This window comes from Zootoca vivipara, chromosome 6 (genome assembly GCF_965207765.1).
Source record: "Zootoca vivipara chromosome 6, rZooViv2.hap1.1, whole genome shotgun sequence".
NCBI classification, from domain to species: Eukaryota; Metazoa; Chordata; class Lepidosauria; order Squamata; family Lacertidae; genus Zootoca; species Zootoca vivipara.
Window position 1 is genome coordinate 84803514 of NC_142589.1, and position 15020 is coordinate 84818533.

The window sequence follows — 15020 nt, forward strand, 5'->3', positions numbered from 1 at the left end:
AATGTGAAATCAGGGAGGGTTAAAGTAAGGGGGTAGAGAGCTTAATTGCTCCCCTAGCTGTCTGAAAGAAGGGAGGCTCAAATGGTTACTTTCTGTCACCTCCCCTTTTTTGGAACTGAAGTGGGGCAAGGGGCAGTCTCTGAGATACGGATTTGGGGGAGAAAAGAAACACTCCCTACAATTTTTGGGGTTCAGAGGTTGAGTCCCTCGCCTCTTCAGAAGAGCTGAGATCCTTTTTGTTTGTGGGGAGGGGGGTAGTTGTCAAAAAAATCCACAACCCACCCATTAGGAAAGATCTGTCTCTAAAAGTGAATTGGCTTACTCGTTTCTCTTCCTAGTGCCCCACCCTGCCCTGCAAGCAATGGGGCAGGGGGCTTAATTTCTCCTTATCAAGCCTGAGTGCTTATGGGTGTTTTTTCGGTGGGTTGCGTGGGGGGGGGGGAGATCTTCGGACTAAAAACCCCCTGGTATGACCCCCTCCAAATAAAAAGTTTATCTGCCTTGTCTCTTCCCCCCCCCCCCAGCAGGTAGAGAATGAACGGCCTCTGTGGGCATTAAGGGGTTAATTCCCCCACTTATTTATACATTAACTCTGCTTGAAGGGGGGGGGTAGAAAAAGGGTTAAGTTCTGCTTCCTCCCCATTTGTCTGCCACCACTTGGCTTGAAAGGGGGGGGGCTTTGAAAACACTTAACCTTTCAAGGACTCAGGGAAATTTCAGTTCTGGGGTGGGGGGCGTGGAAGGTGACTTTGTTTTCCTGGTCAGAGTTTGAGGCTGGGGAGTAGAGAACAACTTTGAAGGACAAAAAATGGGAAGAGGTTTGTTTCTTTAGGGGTTGGAAGAGTTTTTTTGAAAAGTGTTTTGGCTTCCTTTCTCCTTGGCATTCCTCCCACCCACTCCAAATTTATTTATTGCAGGCACGTCCAACAAGTAGATCATGATTTACCGGTAGATCACTGGACGTCTGTGATAGATCACTGGCTCCTCCCAAAGAAGCTCAACAACTTTGGGTCCCCTAAAAAAAGCCATTAGCCCCCCAAAACAGTGCCTTCCTTCCTTAAAAAAAAGCTCAATAATTTTGACCTGAACCCCCCAAAATGGGGTAGATCACTGCCAGTTTTTAACTCTGTGAGTAGCTCGCAGTCTCTTGAGAGTTGGCCACCCTTGATTTAAAGTATTTATAAGCCAGTTTGGGGGGTAAAAAAAAGAGATACCTCTTCCAAACATCAATGCATGCAAAGTTATTTTTTAAAAGAAATATTCTCCCCCTTGATGCTCTGTCTTTTTCTGCTAAAAATGTATAATATGGGTGTGTATATATTAACTGTTTATCGAGACAGACGGGTGCCAACAAAACAACTCTCTATATTGCAGGGGTGGCCAACTCCCAAGACCAGGGTGCCCAAACTAAGGCCCGGGGGCCGGATGCGGCCCAATCGCCTTCTCAGTCCGGCCCGCGGATGGTCTGGGAATCAACATGTTTTTACATGAGTAGAATGTGTCCTTTTATTTAAAATGCATCTCTGGGTTATTTGTGGGGCATAGGAATTCGTTCATATTTTTTTTCAAAATATAATCCGGCCCCCCACAAGGTCTGAGGGACAGTGGACCAGCCCCCTGCTGAAAAAGTTTGCTGACCCCTGCCCTGCCCAAGACACAGTGATCTACCTCATAGAGTTAAAAACTGGCAGTGATCTACCCCCTTTTTTGGGTAGTTGTTGGTCAAAGTTGTTGAGCCTTTTTTTTAGGAAGGAAAGGAAAGCCCTGGGGTTTTTTTGTTTGTTTGTGTGTGCCACTGTTGAACTTTCTTTAGGGGAGCCAAAGTTGTTGAGCTTGTTTGGGGGGAGCCAGTGATCTACTACAGACATCAAGTGATCTACCTGCTTTTCCCCTGCTATATTGGATACAGTTGTACCTTGGTTTTTTAATTCAATCCGTTCCGGGAGTCTGTTCAACTCCAGAATAGTTTGAAAACCAAGGGGCGTCTTCTGATCAGCTTCCGAAAATCGTTCGAAAACCAGAACAATTACTTCTGGTTTCTGATTGTTCGGGAGCCGAAACGTTCGAGTTCAAAGGCACTTGGCTTCCGAGGTTCCACAGTACATAAAGAGAGAGATTGAGAAATATCTCTGGCACAGCTGGAATGTACAAAGGTTAAGAGCCTCAGACATTGCTCTGCTGGTGTCCTTTGGGTTGAAAAAGCTGCTCCCTGATGGGAAAAAATCATAGTAACATATCGTCAGAAGGGACCGGGGGGCATCTAGTCCAACCCCCTGCAATGCAGGAATCTGTCTCCCAATGTGGGGCTTGAACCCTCAACCCAGGGATTGAGAAACTAATGCTCTACCAATTTAGCTATCCAGCCTCAAGTGAGATCTTAAAACTGTGTGTGTGTGGGGGAGACATTTGCTTCTTGGAGGAATGCACCATACTGGGAGAGACTGGCCAATGGCCTGATTTGGAATAAGGCAGATTCACCTATTGGAATCCGTGGTTTCCTTGGGCAAAATATTGGTGGGAATTCGCACCCATGGCCCTCCAGCTGTTGCAGTACTCCAACTCCCAGCAGCCAGGAATGGTCAGGGGCGATGTTGGGAGTTGAAATTCAGCAAAACCTGTAAAATAGATGTTTTCTCCTCCTGATTATCCTCTCCAAAGTATCTGGGGAGAGTTTATAGTAGAATACCAAGAGAGTCATAGCCCAGCAGGACACCTGCTCTGCATGCAGAAGATCCCAGGTTCAGTCCCAAGCATCTCCAGGTAGGACTGGGAGAGCTGCTGCTGGTCAGTGTAGATGATACTGAGCAACGTGGAGTAATGGAAGGTCTGGCTCTGCATAAGGCAGCATACCAAGTTTCTAGATTGCAAAATAAAAATAAAAATAAATCAACATCAACCTGCTTGCTGAGGTCCCAGGTTCACTTCCCAGCATCTCCCGATAGGACTGGGAATGCCATAGAATCATAGATTTGTAGAGTTGGAAGGGACTCCCAAGAGTCATCTAGTCCAACCCCCTGCAATGCAGGAATCTCAGCTCAAACATCCATGACAGATGGCCATCCAACCTCTGCTTTAAAACCTCCAAGGAAGGAGAGCCCACCACCTGTTCCACTGCCGAACAGCTCTTATTGTCAGACAGTCTTTCCTGAGGCTGATTCGGAATCTCCTTTCTTGTAACTTGAAGCCACTGGTTTGGATCCTACCCTCCAGAGCAGGAGAAAACAAGCTTGCTCCCTCTTCCATGTGACAACCCTTGAGATGTTGGAAGATGGCTCTCATATCTCCTTTTTTCCAGGCTAAGCATCCCCAGCTCCTTCAAGCGCTCCTCATCAGGCTTGGTTTCCAGACCCTTGATCATCTTGTTCACCCTCCTCTGTACGCCTTCCAGCTTGTCAACATCCTTCTTAAATCGTGGTGCCCAGAACTGGACAGAGTATTCCAGGTGTGGTCAGACCAAGGTAGAACAGAGTGGGACAATGACTTGCCTTGACACTAGACTTCAGTTGATGTCTCCTGGATCAAATGGTGGAGAGCTGCTGCCAGCCAGTGCAGACTATATTGACCTAGGCAGACGAGCGGTTTGACTTTGTAAGCTTCCTGTGTCCCTAAGGACCAGCTGAGTTCCTTGTGCCCCCCGTCCCCAAGCCCTATTTAACATGAATCCATTGGGATTTGTGTTCATGGCGATAATTGGTGTGGTTACATTATTCTTATTCTTGTGGTGCTGGTATCAGGGTGGCCACTTAATTAATTAAGTTTGTATATTGCCCTACATCTGTATACCTCAGGGCAAGAAACCAAACCAAAAATCCTGACAGTAAGAGCTGTTCGGCAATGGAATTTGCTACCAAGGAGTGTGGTGGAGTCTCCTTCTTTGGAGGTCTTTAAGCAGAGGCTTGACAGGCATATGTCAAGAATGCTTTGATGGTGTTTCCTGCTTGGCAGAGGATTGGACTGGATGGCCCTTGTGGTCTCTTCCAACTCTGTGATTCTATGAATCCCGCTTGCAATCCTGCCTTTGATACTGTCCCTGCATAGTTTTGAGGGCAGATGCTCCTAATTGGCGCATGCTCTGTAATTTCTTGCTGAAATCCTGCAAAATGACCTGATCAGTTGCAGCAAACTCCCCGAGGAGGAAAGGTTTCTTCAGCGTCTGGGACTTTTTAGTTAGGAGAAAAGGCAGGTAAGAGGCGGGTCCAGGACAGATAAAAGCAAGTCCTTAAAACTGGCACTCCCTCCCACTTGAGGCAGGGATGGCCACCAACTTTGATGGCTTTGAAAGCTGATTGGGCAAATTCAGGGAGGAGAAGAAAACTACCAGTGGCAACTTGCCACCATGGCTATGCTCTGCTTCCATGTTCATAGGCCGCAAGGCTTCAAAATCCCAGTTGCTGGAAGCCACCGAAGGGGAGAGGGCTCTTGAGCTTGGGTCCTGCTCGTGGGCTTCCCATTGGGGGCATCTGGTTGGGCACAGTGACAACAGGATGCTGGTTAGAACCAAGGTTGCAGGTTTGATTCCCATATGGGGCAACTCGCAGGGGGTTGGACTAGATGACCCTCAGGGTGCCATTCAACGCTAAAATTCAGTTTCTTGATGGGCTGTAGGCTGGATCCAGAAGCCTGTGTTCATGCTGCACAATAAGCCCACCCACAGAAAAACCACATCAGTCTGGAGCTAGATTTCTCCCCACCCACCACCCCCACTCTTTGCAAAAGTGCATTGCTTTCCCCTGTGTATATAGATTGAGGCAGAGCCTGACAGTGCCGGCACCTCCGGATGGGAGTTGGAGCCCAACATCTGGATGACACCAGGTTGACAAAGGATGGTCCGCACCAGAGTTTCCCAAACTTGGGTTCCCAGCTGTTTTTGGACTACAACTCCCTTCCCTAGCTAGCAAGACAAGTGGTCGGGGATGATGGGAATTGTAGTCCAAAAACAGCTGGAGACCCAAGTTTGGGAAACTCTGGTGCGGAAATCCTGATCCACACCAAAACAGGTCCAACTACATATGCAAAAAAGTAGCCTTATTTATTGTAAAAACCTCCATAACTTCACTTCAGGTTTTGTGGACCATTGTGGAGCTTTTGTTGATCAATTGACTGAAATTTTAGGACAAGAATTGTGTAATGGCTTCTTTTCTTTAAGTACTTAAAGCTGGATTAAAAGCAGATAAAAGCAGATAACAACTCCTAAAAGGAACCGGCAGCTCTCAAAACAACTTCAGCTCCCAAATGCCTGGTTTGCTTTTAAATTTCTCCTGGAAGCTAATAGGTAGTGAGGGAGATGGATACACTTCATGAGTGAGGGTGTCTCACAAGCAGGAAGCCACCACCAAGGAGGCCACGTCTTGGGTCACCACCAACCGGGCACCCTGGCAGCCTTGTAGATGGGGGGTGGCGAGGGCGGAGGACTTCTGCATCTTTTATCCCCGACCAAGCAGGGCTCATCTTCCAGCCTCGCCAATGTAAAGGAAGGCGCCCAGTCCGTAGTGTATAACATGGCGGTGGCAGAAAGGACCCACCCCCTGCCCAGTCTGCTTGCTTTCCTGCGTGGAACGCCTGCTGGCAACGGATGAGCTCAGTCGATGGAGCATGAGGCTCGAATCTCAGGGTTGTGGGTTCAAGCCCCACAATGAGCAAAAGCAAGGCTTTCCCCCCCAGCTGGAACTCAGTTGCAGTGCCTCTCGGGCCGTTGCCTTTGCCACTTTAAGAGAATGAGGGAGGCATTCAAAGTGAGTTCCAGCACCTCTTTTCCAAGAAAACGAGCACTGGTAAAATAACGACCCTCTGCATTGCAGGGGGTTGGGCTATATGACTCTTGGGCTCCCTTCCAACTCTACAATTATAAGATTCTATGACTCCCAGGTGTTTGGGAGCCAAGGCTTTCTCGTCACTTTTTGCACCAGCCCTGTGAGGTAGGCAAGGAGTTCTCTCTTCATGTGGCTGATAGAAGTGTGGGTGGAAAAACTGAGGCTGCAGGGGATAATTTCATAGCATAGCAGGGATTTGAACTCAGGACCGAAACATTGCCGTTCCGCTCTCTTTTTTAAAAGTCCTACATCTTTTTGCCTGGAGACTCTACCGGAATCCTTAAAAACAGCTAGGGAGCACTGATGTTTTTTCGACGTGCTACTTGCAGTGCTGCAAAGAGGACTTTTAATCTTGAGGATAAATAGTATGTTTGCCTAAGGAGCTGCCCAGCAGGTAGACTTTGAACACTCTGGTTCTGGACAGAGCTCCAGGTGGGGAACCTCTGCAGGAATTCTCCCCTGGTAGGCAGACAGGGTCAGCAAACAGGATGAACTAGCAGAGAAAGCTGGTTGACTCTGGTGAAGTTGGCTGGGAGTGGGACCCTCACCCCTGGGGAAGGGAACCCACTGGAGCATGATGGGGAATGGTTATTGGAAGGGCTGGATCACGCCAAAGGAGAGCCAGCTAGTCTTGCATGCTGCTCTCACAGTGGCCGACTAGGTGCCTCAAAGGCATCTTCAGGGTCGAGTGCAAGTCAAGCCCCACAGAGAGCACTCTGCAGTAGTCCAGTATGGACACATTATTAGCGATAGGCAACATTTTACTGTTTAACCATGTTCCGTGAAATTGCTCCCTCTAACAATAAAGATCAGAAATGAGTGCCTGGCTAATTTTGAACACTGATCTTACAAAATACAGTAATAGCTCGGAGACTCACACAGAGGGACATGGGTGGGCTCCTGTGAAGCCAGCTGGTCCTCATTTTATGAATAAAATTGCATATCAGATACTCGCACAGAGAGACGCGGGCAGACTCCTCTGAAAGCAGCTGGCTCTCGCTCGCTCTGCGTCTTCTTTTTGCACCTTTCAGTTCAGGAAAGACAAGGTCTCCATCTCCAAGACGTCTGAGGAAACCTGTTAAGCTCTGAGTTTTTCCCCAAGGGAAAAAGAAATAGGTCAATGCCTTTTTGGGAAAACAGCCATTCAGGATTATCTTACAGCTTGCCAGCCAGCTGCCTTTGGCCGAGGAGGGGAGTGGGCAAGCGAAGGGAGGTTTTCGTTTCACCATCCTTTCGCTGCTTGCTGGTGGGCAGCGAGAATTTTGTGGTTTTGTGAAGAGATAGTGGAAGAGCCTGGCTCCTGATCTCCCAGCTGGGAAAAATCCCAAAAGTTCTTGGACTGGTGGGGAGGCTGATCCCTTTTTTAAAAAAAATGGTGAGGGCTTCTCTCTACGTGGTTGAACTGGCGCCTAGCCTGGTCCCAAGAGAACAGGAGGAAATCTTGTTTACTGTGGCTGCAAAGGGTCATGGGTGGGAAATGCACCCAAATCTATGCTTTGAACCAGAGGTTCCCAAAGTGGGCAGTTTCACCCGCCCTGGGAGCAGCAGGCTTGGGAATACTGGTGTCGCTGGATCGAGACCATCAATTTTGCGGAATTAATTAAAGGAAATGAAATCACAGTGTTGTAGAGTTGGAAGATATCCCCCCCCGCCCCCTGCAACTCTTTTGCCCAATCTGGGGCTCGAAATCGTTTGAGTTGGATTTTGAATTGGATTTTGTTTTATTTTTCTGTTGGAAGCCGCCCAGAGTGGCTGGGGAAACCCAGCCAGATGGGCGGGGTATAAATAAAAAAATTATAATATTATTATCATTCGAATAAATGTGCAATTAATCGTTACTGATTTGAATCTTACGGTGTCAACACAGTGGTTCTCGAGCTTTCAGAATAAAAATTTGCTCACGCCACGCCGGATATTCTTTTATTGATAAGAAATATATTGGAAAACAAAAAGAAACAACTTCTGGCTGTGTTTGATTTGTAACGTAGAGCACAGTTACTTTATGATATGATCATGGGACACCCGGAAAGTATTAAACAATGCAGCTATGTAAGGACACACATCATTCCCAAAATATAATTGTAAGCGAGCCTCTTACATATGAACCTTAAACAGTGCTTTTTCAGGGGGATGCAGGGGGACACATACCCCTAAACATCTTTTTTTTATATAGAAAAAACCACTGACCTTACATATGAACTCAGTGAGAGGTGTGAGCTTGTTTTTTTGCCAGGTAATCTCATTTATATTAGCTCAAATTTGAGACAAACAAACACTCATCTCATCAACAGAAAGAAGCCTTTCTCTTTTCTGATCTTTCATATTTGTAGGAAAATCCCTGTTCACAACAATATGATGTGGATAACTGTAGAAGAATAGCTAATAGTCTTGAAGAGAGGCATGGATATTGTTTCTAGGGGTTGTGTGTGTGTGTGTGTGTGTGTGTGTGTGTGTGTGTGTGTATTTTGATATGATACCATGCTGTAATACACAGAAAAGTTAAAATGTTTCTTTAATTGTCCTTGAATCTTCGCAGCACAATTGTCATCCTCTCCTGCCGCCCTTTGAGAAGCAACCAGGTTAGCATATTCCTTGGTGGGCAATACAAACCACTATTTGCAACCACTAACTTGTCAAGTTTCTAGATCTCATGGTTGCAAAAAACCACAAAAAAAAAATCTGTATACGTGGATGAGATCACGGGTTCAGGTCCCGGCATCTCCAGATAGGACTGGGAAGGTCTGTCACTGGGAATGGCAAAGGGCTGCTGCCAGTCACTGTGGGCAATACAGAGCTAGATGGACCAGTGGTTTGATAATGCAATTTCCTTACAAAACGCAATTATATAGAAAAAAGGGGGGGAAGATTTTTTTTAAAAAAACAACAACAGTTTTATTGAAAGTTTTTTTAACATATTGAGCACTAAAATCCCAAAACATTTCTAAAAAGATTATAAAAAGGAAAGAACAAAATTTTCCTCTTCTTTTCTTGCTTTTTCTCTTACCTATAAAATTGTGTTTTGTAATAATATATTGTTGTTTATTATATTTTTATAAGTGTGTTTTGATTTTAGTGCTCAATATGTTAAAAACCTTCAGTGAAATTGTTTAAAATATATATAATGCATCTTCTGCAAATCCCAGTGCGGCAAGTTATAATCGCACAATAAAAATGATTTTAAAAAAAAAACAGCTGAAAGCTTCTGTGCCCAGTTTCACCCTCTCTTGTTGGCTTGTGAAAAATGCCTCTTCGTTTTATAGAGAATCTGCTTGGTTACTGAATTCCAAGGAGTGTTGCTATGCTGCTGGTTTTGATGTGTTTAAAGTCTTAGCACTCCAGTTTCAAAAGCGAAATGTGGCTTGATTCCCCTTCTGTTTGAATCCTGGGGTTTATGGCTGGCTTTGGGTTTGAGGAAGTATTAAGCAGTGCAGAATGGGTTGCCTGTGACATCACCTCTGCCTTTTGGAGAGGTTTTCGTAGGGAAACTGGTCTCAGTCTGTCTTGAGGTTGAATCCCAACAAGACAGAAGGGCTGTTTCTGGAGGACAGGGGGCGGGTGGGTGTGGGGGACTCCTTGGTCCTTCGTGAGCTAACTGTGCCCCTGAATGACCAGGTACACAGCCTGGGGGTCATTTTGGACTCACCGCTGTCCATGGAGGCTCAGGTCAATTCTGTGTCCAGGGCAGCTTCCTGCCAGCTCCATCTGAGTGTCTTGCCAGAGTGGTTAGCTCCCGCATGGACTACTGCAATGCGCTCTATGTGGGGCTACCTTGGAAGGTGACCCCGAAACTACAACTAATCCAGAATGCAGTAGCTAGACTGGTGACTGGGAGCGGCCGCCGGGACCACATAACACCAGTCCTGAGAGATCTACATTGGCTCCCAGTATGTTTCTGAGCACCATTCAAAGTGTTGGTGCTGACCTTTAAGGCCCTAAACGACCTCAGCCCTGTATACCAGAAGGAGCATTTCCACCCCCATCATCCAGCCCAAAGACTGAGGTCCAGCTCCGAGGGTCTTCTGGCAGTTCCCTCCCTGCAAGAAGTGAGGTTACAAGAAACCAGGCAGAGGCATAGCTGCCAAGTTTCCCGTTTTTCGCGGGAAACCCCCAGATTTTAATCCATTTCCCGCTGTTATCCCGAATAGAAAAAAATCCCGAAAATCCCCCAGATTTCCTACCTGCCCGGGAGGCTCCATTTCGGGTGCCGCTCTGCCCATGTCTGCGCACCAAAAATTGGGCAGAGCGGCACCGGAAGTCACTTCTACGCATATCAGTGATTGGATACTAACATAGCATAGCATAACAACAACATAACAGCAACATAACAGCAACATAACGTAACGTAACGTAACGTAACATAACATAACATAACATAACATAACATAACATAACATAACATAAAACATTTATGTTTTAAAACATTGGGTTGTCTGGACTCTTCTTCCTGGTATGTTGGCAATGGAGGAATGCTTTTAAATTGAAGTGCCCATTTCATCCTCACAACAACCCTGTTAGGTAGGTTAAGCTAAGAATCATAGAATAATAGAATCGTTGAGTTGGGAGGGACCTCTGAGGGTCATCTAGTCCAACTGCCTGCAATACAGGAATCTCAACCAAAGCATCAATGACAGACAGCCATCCAACCTCTGCTTAAAAACCTCCAAGGAGGGGGTGTGTGCAACCTCCTGAGTTTTTCCTGATGTTTAGTCGGAATCTCCTTCCTTGTAACTTGAAGCCATGGGTTTGAGTCCTACCCTCTGGAACAGGAGAAAACAAGCTTGCTCCCTCTTCCATGTGGCAGCCCTTGAGATATTTGAAGATGGCTCTCATGTCTTCTCTTTCCCAGGCTAAACATACCCAGCTCCTTCAACCATTCCTCATAAGGCTTGGTTTTCAGGCCCTTGATCATCTTGGTCGCCCTCCTCTGCACACCTTCCAGCTTGTCAACATCCTTCTTAAATTGTGGTGCCCAGAATTCCAGGTGTGGTCTGAGCAAGGCAGAAGAGATCAGTACTTTTACTTCCCTTGACCAGGACACTAGACTTCTGTTGATGCAGCCTAGAGTAGCATTAGCTTTTGTTTTTGCTACATTGCCCTGTTGAACCTGGAACCCTTCTGTATGCAAATGCTCTAATCACTGAGCATGGAAGAGACCGCAGGAATCACAGCTAAAGACCCCCTCAAATGAAGGATAATATTATCTTTCCAGTGAATCGGTATCCATCTTTTGGCAGACTTAAGGCCACAGAGAGTCCCACCCGCAGTTGTAATCAAAATTATTCAAACCCCCCCCCAATTGCAAATTGGACGTATTATCAAAATTTCCAGACTTTTAGCTGTTTGCAATGAGGGGGAAAAAGAAGCAATGAAATAGCTCAACACAACAGATGCTTCCAGTGGTTCCCTCAAATTCAGCTGAAACTGCAACTTGTACTGGCTTCTCCAGTCTGTAAATTTTGATAATAAACCTGATTTGCAATGGGGGTTGGATAATTTTGATTGCAACTGTACGTTGACCAGCTGTCAGTCCCCCCGCAGAAAGTTCTTAGTAACATTGGGTTAATTTATTGCTGTTAATATTATTTAAAGGCTGGCGACACTTGACCAATCTCACCGGGACGCCGAGCACGCCAGGAAGATCGCCTTGGAACGGACAAAGGCAGGTCTCTGTGCCGAGTTGAGCAACGAAGGTCAATTTTGTCCATTTCCTTGCGGTGCCCGTGTGTGTGTGTGTGTGTGTGTGTGTGTGTGTGTGTGTGGTGTCCTTTCTCCTGCCGAGCTCAGCCAACCTCCCTCTCGGATCTTCCCTGCCACAAGCCCCACCTCTGGACCCAGGCAAGAATATTTGTTGTCCTACCTTCCCCCTGCTGTGTGTGTGCTTCATGTTAAGTTTCTTTCGGCTGGAATTTGTGGGAGGAACCCGTGTCTTTCCGCTCCTTTCTCTGTATTTGGGTCTGGTTTCTTCCAGTTTAATTTTTGGGGAGCCGATGGTGCTGGGCACCTCAACGTGCTGGCGGGGGAGAAGGATGGAGGAAACCTGCCGGGCTGCATGCAGTGTTCAAAATCCCCCTGGCAATCTATAAAACAAGTAATCATAGGAAGGTACAGTGGTACAGTACCTCGGTTTACAAACACAATTGGTTCCGGAAGTCTGTACTTAACCTGAAGCATACTTAACCTGAAGCGAACTTTCCCATTGAAAGTAATGGAAAGTGGATTAATTCGTTCCAGACAGGTCCGCGGAGTACTTAAACTGAAAGTACCCAAACCGAGGCGTACTTAAACCGAGGTATGACTACTTTTTACCATATATGGAGGGTCTGTTAGGAGGTGAAGCAACAAGAGATACCAACAAAAGAAGAGGGGCAGACGATACTAATGGACTATGCGAGTTGGTGGAACTAACAGGGAAAATTCGGAACCAGCAAGACCAGACTTTCCCGAAAGACTGGAATAAATTTACAGAATACCTGAAAGACAATTGTAAACAACTAACTTCGCTAGTAGGGTTGCAAGAAGTTTTGTAAGGTGGACTTTATCAATTATTGCAAAGTATAATTTAAAAATTGTTGATCTATGATTAGGATTTAATGTTGTTGTTTAGTCGTTTAGTCGTGTCCGACTCTTTGTGACCCCATGGACCAGAGCACGCCAGGCACTCCTGTCTTGCACTGCCTCCCGCAGTTTGGTCAAACTCATGTTCGTAGCTTCGAGAACACTGTCCAACCATCTCGTCCTCTGTCGTCCCCTTCTCCTTGTGCCCTCAATCTTTCCCAACATCAGGGTCTTTTCCAAGGATTCTTCTCTTCTCATGAGGTGGCCAAAGTATTGGAGCCTCAGCTTCACGATCTGTCCTTCCAGTGAGCACTCAGGGCTGATTTCTTTCAGAATGAATAAAAATAAAAAATCATTCCAGTAGCACCTTAGAGACCAACTAAGTTTGTCATAGGTATGAGCTTTCGTGTGCATGCACACTTCTTCAGATACATGAAAGCTCATACCTATGACAAACTTAGTTGGTCTCTAAGGTGCTACTGGAAGGATTTTTTATTTTTATTCTTTCAGAATGGATAGGTTTGATCTACTTGCAGTCCATGGGACTCTCAAGAGTCTCCTCCAGCACCATAATTCAAAAGCATCAATTCTTCGGCGATCAGCCTTCTTTATGGTCCAGCTCTCACTTCCATACATCACTACTGGGAAAACCATAGCTTTAACTATATGGACCTTTGTCGGCAAGGTGATGTCTCTGCTTTTTAAGATGCTGCCTAGGTTTGTCATTGCTTTTCTCCCAAGAAGCAGGCGTCTTTTAATTTCGTGACTGCTGTCACCATAGTAATAATTATAATCCTAAAATGCAGTATTAGATAATAAGTGGGAAAACCATTAGTCGAGGAGGACGGAAGTCTCAGGGTGTTGTGGCCAAATGCTTTTTATATTATATATAAGTTGAATGTTATGTTTAAAATATCTGCAAACATTAATAAAAAATATTATAAAAAACACAAAATCCCCCTGGCAACAGGCACGTTTTGCGGCTGGTTGGGGTCCAATTGTGATCCTGTGGAGATCTCAGGGAGTCAATTTGGCACCCAACGTCTCCCTCGGGCTGGCCCCTCCGACTTTCTTAAGCAGGTCGGCATATTTACAGTCATACCTCGGTTTAAGTACGCTTCGGTTTGAGTACTTTCAGTTTAAGTACTCTGCAGACCCGTCTGGAACGGATTAATCCACTTTCCCTTACTTTCAATGGGAAAGTTCGCTGCAGGTTAAGTTCGCTTCAGGTTAAGTATGGACTTCCGGAACCAATTGTGTACTTAAACCGAGGTACCACTGTACTCCATTTATCTCCCAACTTTTTCTCAAAGGAGTACATGGTTCACCCCCCTCCTCAGGGAGGGAAGTTAAGAGGCTATGAACTGACTCACAAGGTCACCCTGGGAGCTTCAGGGCAGAGTGGGGATTTGAACCCTGATCTCCCAGGTCCTTGTCCGACAACACTCTAACCACTACACCCCACTGGCTTCCCAGAGTTAAGTAGGCAAATAAATATGGGGAAAGCAAAGTGTCCCTTAGATAAAATCTTTTCCTTGAAGCTTGAGTTTCATTGTAGGAATCATAGAATCATAGCGTCCATGAGGGTCATCTAGAATAATAATAATAATAATAATAATAATAATAATAATAATAATAATAATACATACATACATACATACATAGTTGTTGTTGTTGTTGTTGTTGTTGTTATAACACACCCATCTGACTGGGTAGCCCCAGCCACTCTGAGTGGCTTCCAACATATATAAAAGTATTGTAAAACATCACACAGGAACAAAGGGAATATTTTGCCCAACGTGGGACTCAAGCCCACAACCCTGAGATTAAGAGTCGCATGCTTTACCAACTGAGCTGTTTTATTCTGAATCATTCTTTTTGGTAAGAGCTGTTCGACAGTGGAATTTGCTACCAAGGAGTGTGGTGGAGTCTCCTTCTTTGGAGGTCTTTAAGCAGAGGCTTGACAGGCATATGTCAAGAATGCTTTGATGGTGTTTCCTGCTCGGCAGGGGGTTGGACTGATGGCCCTTGTGGTCTCTTCCAACTCTACGATTCTATGATTCTATGGTGTTTTAATGTGTTGTAAACTGCTTGGCAATTTGTTTTCTTTAAAATGTGAAGTGGTATAGAATGAAAATAATAATAATTTATAATAATAATAATAATTAATAAATAAATAATAATAATAATAATAATAATAATAATAATAATGTTCATTGCAAAAAAGACAAAAGGTGCCTGGACATTCTGTCATGGTGAACGCAACTAGATTTAAAGTGCCGATTGGCGATTAGCTGATATATCTGAGTTTCTAACCCTGTGTGCACGGCTCTGGCTAGCGTCATAATGTCCTGTGCTTGAGATTAAGATCTCTCCTGCTCAAGTTGCAGCGGGAGAATTAAGATAGCAGCCGGGAGGTTAGCTCAGACTACTCCCACCCACATAATCTTGCCGTCTCTCCTTGGCAGGCACTCAAGCTGAAGCTCTGAGTGATGATAATAATGTGAAAAATATTGTGCCTGCCGCCCTCAGCCCTTCTCAGTAAGTGGGGCAGCCGGTGACATTCCAAGTAAGCCTGTTGTTTGCAGGAAAAAACCCCACCCTATATCAGTACTGGTTTCTGCTTTGCCCGAGTTCTTTGTTGCAGGGAATTAA

General features: G+C 45.5%; 1 protein-coding gene across 15 annotated transcripts in view; it reads left to right on the forward strand.

Annotated features, from left to right (window-relative positions):
• Nucleotides 1-15020, forward strand: part of SLC25A42 (solute carrier family 25 member 42) — a 30992-nt gene that overhangs the window by 483 nt on the left and 15489 nt on the right. Inside the window, exons 2-3 of one of the 15 annotated variants that reach the window (XM_088672897.1) lie at nucleotides 3296-3458; nucleotides 11400-11645. The exons of 1 other annotated variant lie outside the window; for it this stretch is intronic. The gene's annotated coding sequence lies outside the window, so the exon portion shown is untranslated. Of the gene's footprint in view, nucleotides 1-3295; nucleotides 3589-10245; nucleotides 10326-11399; nucleotides 11646-15020 lie in introns of those variants that run through there. 13 more of the 15 variants (XM_088672896.1, XM_035118557.3, XM_088672898.1 and 10 more) reach the window with 13 other exon arrangements.